Raw genomic sequence first — 4558 nt, 5'->3', positions numbered from 1 at the left:
AGAGGGTGCCAGGCCCGTAGCGGCCGGCTGCGAGCGTCGGGGTAGTGGACCCTCCCGAACACCACATGCCACGACAGGCGGCAGCCTGCGGGGTTCGGTGCTGGGACTCTTCCCTGTTCGCTCGCCGCTACTGGGGGAATCCTTGTTAGTTTCTTTTCCTCCGCTTAGTAATATGCTTAAATTCAGCGGGTAGTCTCGCCTGCTCTGAGGTCGTTGTACGAGGTGTCGCACGCCACACCGCCAGCCGGCTGTGCACGCTACCGAGAAAGCACCGGTATGCGAACCGCCAGGCGACGGGCGCGCATCGCACGTTTAAGGAGACGCGGCCGGCCACACAGGCGACCACGACACTCCCAGGCGCCCGAAGCGGGACAAACGCCGCGCGCTTCAGTATACGTAGCCGACCCTCAGCCAGACGTGGCCCGGGAACGGAATCCATGGACCGCAATGTGCGTTCGAAACGTCGATGTTCATGTGTCCTGCAGTTCACATGTCGACGCGCAATTTGCTGCGTTCTTCATCGACCCACGAGCCGAGTGATCCACCGTCCTGGGTGATCTTTATCTTTTCAGTTCTCCACCGTCTCTTTCAAGACAGTTGCAGAGGCGGGACTGAGGCGTTTGACGGCCCCTGTTCCATTACTTTGTGTCCAACGGCCTGACGGCCGATGGGCGTCGTACGGCTCCACACCGGAGCGGACAGGCACTCGGGCGAAAGTCATTCAAAACCGGCGCCAGGCGCCAGGTGCCGCAGGCCAGCCGCTCCAGAGCTTCAGCGCTCGTACCACACAACAACACTTGCGCTAGTTTTGAGAGGCACGCGTGGTTCCGCACGCGGCGCACGGCTACTGCCGTACAGGTAGCGTGTTGCGCGACACGACACGCACATCGAAAGACATGCAGTCTAGTCGGTAATGATCCTTCCGCAGGTTCACCTACGGAAACCTTGTTACGACTTTTACTTCCTCTAAATGATCAAGTTTGGTCATCTTTCCGGTAGCATCGGCAACGACAGAGTCGATGCCGCGTACCAGTCCGAAGACCTCACTAAATCATTCAATCGGTAGTAGCGACGGGCGGTGTGTACAAAGGGCAGGGACGTAATCAACGCGAGCTTATGACTCGCGCTTACTGGGAATTCCTCGTTCATGGGGAACAATTGCAAGCCCCAATCCCTAGCACGAAGGAGGTTCAGCGGGTTACCCCGACCTTTCGGCCTAGGAAGACACGCTGATTCCTTCAGTGTAGCGCGCGTGCGGCCCAGAACATCTAAGGGCATCACAGACCTGTTATTGCTCAATCTCGTGCGGCTAGAAGCCGCCTGTCCCTCTAAGAAGAAAAGTAATCGCTGACAGCACGAAGGATGTCACGCGACTAGTTAGCAGGCTAGAGTCTCGTTCGTTTATCGGAATTAACCAGACAAATCGCTCCACCAACTAAGAACGGCCATGCACCACCACCCACCGAATCAAGAAAGAGCTATCAATCTGTCAATCCTTCCGGTGTCCGGGCCTGGTGAGGTTTCCCGTGTTGAGTCAAATTAAGCCGCAGGCTCCACTCCTGGTGGTGCCCTTCCGTCAATTCCTTTAAGTTTCAGCTTTGCAACCATACTTCCCCCGGAACCCAAAAGCTTTGGTTTCCCGGAGGCTGCCCGCCGAGTCATCGGAGGAACTGCGGGCGGATCGCTGGCTGGCATCGTTTATGGTTAGAACTAGGGCGGTATCTGATCGCCTTCGAACCTCTAACTTTCGTTCTTGATTAATGAAAACATACTTGGCAAATGCTTTCGCTTCTGTTCGTCTTGCGACGATCCAAGAATTTCACCTCTAACGTCGCAATACGAATGCCCCCGCCTGTCCCTATTAATCATTACCTCGGGTTCCGAAAACCAACAAAATAGAACCGAGGTCCTATTCCATTATTCCATGCACACAGTATTCAGGCGGGCTTGCCTGCTTTAAGCACTCTAATTTGTTCAAAGTAAACGTGCCGGCCCACCGAGACACTCAACTAAGAGCACCCTGGTAGGATTTCAACGGGGTCCGCCTCGGGACGCGCAAGCACGCCTTCGGCTCGCCCCACCGGCAGGACGTCCCACGATACATGCCAGTTAAACACCGACGGGCGGTGAACCAACAGCGTGGGACACAAATCCAACTACGAGCTTTTTAACCGCAACAACTTTAATATACGCTATTGGAGCTGGAATTACCGCGGCTGCTGGCACCAGACTTGCCCTCCAATAGATACTCGTTTAAAGGATTTAAAGTGTACTCATTCCGATTACGGGGCCTCGGATGAGTCCCGTATCGTTATTTTTCGTCACTACCTCCCCGTGCCGGGAGTGGGTAATTTGCGCGCCTGCTGCCTTCCTTGGATGTGGTAGCCGTTTCTCAGGCTCCCTCTCCGGAATCGAACCCTGATTCCCCGTTACCCGTTACAACCATGGTAGGCGCAGAACCTACCATCGACAGTTGATAAGGCAGACATTTGAAAGATGCGTCGCCGGTACGAGGACCGTGCGATCAGCCCAAAGTTATTCAGAGTCACCAAGGCAAACGGACCAGACGAGCCAATCCGATTGGTTTTGATCTAATAAAAGCGTCCCTTCCATCTCTGGTCGGGACTCTGTTTGCATGTATTAGCTCTAGAATTACCACAGTTATCCAAGTAACGTGGGTACGATCTAAGGAACCATAACTGATTTAATGAGCCATTCGCGGTTTCACCTTAATGCGGCTTGTACTGAGACATGCATGGCTTAATCTTTGAGACAAGCATATGACTACTGGCAGGATCAACCAGGGAGCTGCGTCAACGAGAGCTGAGCAGCCGGCCGCCCGGGAGTGTGTCCCGAGGGCCCGCGCGAACACGCAAGCGTCCGCTCAATTATTCTGCAAACAGGAGGAGGCTGAGCTCCCCTGCACGATACACCTCGAAACCCTCTCAGGTCCCGGCGGCGCGCAGCGCCGTCCTAAGTACTTGGTCGGGTTCGAGAGAGGCGCAATCGCCCGGAGATGGGCGAGTAGACGCTTTCAGTGCGAACACCCGTGCTCCCAACTGAGCTTGCCGCTGCCGACAGAGGCCCGGGAGCGTGCTGTCGTGGCATTGCCGGCGGGAAACAACACGCGCCACCTACGGTGACCGGCAGCTCCAACGCCAGCGCCACAGAAGGGCAAAGCCCCACTTGGGTGCAGAAGCGAACTCTCCCAGCACAGCGCACGCGCCAACACGTCCCGCAGAGCTGCGATACAAACCACCTGCGAGAACCGCTGGGGGCGACCGAGCAGCAGACGGCGTCGCGACGCCGAGTGCCGGGCGGCGGCGCATCCTCAACGCACACAGTCCGCAATCGGACCAGCACACTGCAGATGTCCACCGCGCTTCGCACCGGGCTCGGCAGAACCCACTTTGGCCGCCTGGCGCCGCGCGCAGGGTGCGCCGGCGCATAGCTGGGGACGCCAGCCGGGCCCGTCGGCCGGCGCTCCTGCCACTGGGCGCCCCCCCACCAGCCGGCTGTAGTGCGTGCGCTCACGCAGCGCGCGGCCAGCACGCCGGGCGGCCCCCCCCTCACCGGCCGGGGACTGTCCCGCCAAGCCACAGCCTCGTATCGCTTCATACCCACATGGCCAACTCAGGTTCGGGGGCATGGCGGGTACCGCCGAAACAACCGGTTCATAGATGTACCGATCGTCGCTATCACCGATGCACCTGCAGCGCGAACAACCGCTCAACAACTGATTTCCAGTTCATTTGCGGATCTTTGGCAGCAAACGTATACGTCAATCTACATTTGCGAAATCTACGATTCTGGCATGCCTGCATGTTATGTGTCACGACACGCTACATCAGCCCACATACACACTGCGGCATGTACACGAGAGAACACGTGGAAGATGGTCCGCGCACGTGTGCAATGTCCCTTGCGCGGTCGACTGTCAACCGGCCTCTGTAGCATGTCGCAGATGTGGAACGCGGTCCACCGTGCTATCATGTTGTGTGGGGCAATACGATTAAATAGGAAAACCCTCGTCGCTACATCAACAGACGGCTCACGCTGATTCCCGGCAGAGGGAGGAGGGGGGGGGGGGGGGGGGCCAACATGCAATACTTTCGTCCGTACCTACCTACCACATGTCTGTACGGCGTACAACAGTGCAATCTCGCTGTAATGGGGAGACGAGACAAGTAGCATCGTGCACAACATATGGCCCTTATGATTCGCCATTGTAGGGCGCAGCCGGTGTACGGTCAAGCATGTGCCACATTATGTCACTCAGTACGTAACGACGGATGATCAGTGTGGGTTACGCGTACATCAGCGGACAGTCCACACAGGCCGTACCACAACGTACACTGACTGCATCGACAACCGAATGCAACTGAACAGCTGCAAGGCTCATTTCACAAACAAACGCCTGACCGACCAGCTTGGAAGGGCAGGAGGGGAGGGCGATATTCGTTCTGTAGCGGTACACCCTCCAGTGGTTAGCGGGACTGTGTAGAAAGTACGCAACACTCGAAAGACCTTTATGTGAGGGTACGCACCATGGCATCAA

The 4558-nt window shown here is 57.0% G+C and overlaps 2 non-coding genes across 2 annotated transcripts; both read right to left on the bottom strand.

Annotated features, from left to right (window-relative positions):
• Nucleotides 1-401: 401 nt before the first annotated feature.
• LOC126333026 (5.8S ribosomal RNA) lies at nucleotides 402-556 on the bottom strand. Its single transcript, XR_007564050.1, has one exon. It is a non-coding gene; the product is annotated as a 5.8S ribosomal RNA (ribosomal RNA).
• Nucleotides 557-911: 355 nt separating this feature from the next.
• On the bottom strand, nucleotides 912-2807 carry LOC126333018 (small subunit ribosomal RNA). The gene has a single exon (XR_007564043.1). It is a non-coding gene; the product is annotated as a small subunit ribosomal RNA (ribosomal RNA).
• Nucleotides 2808-4558: the final 1751 nt, after the last annotated feature.

The sequence above is a fragment of the Schistocerca gregaria genome, unplaced genomic scaffold, assembly GCF_023897955.1.
Source record: "Schistocerca gregaria isolate iqSchGreg1 unplaced genomic scaffold, iqSchGreg1.2 ptg001554l, whole genome shotgun sequence".
In the NCBI taxonomy this organism is placed as follows: domain Eukaryota; kingdom Metazoa; phylum Arthropoda; class Insecta; order Orthoptera; family Acrididae; genus Schistocerca; species Schistocerca gregaria.
The sequence above is the reverse complement of the archived record's forward strand: the minus strand, read 5'-3'. Positions and strand labels throughout refer to the sequence as shown.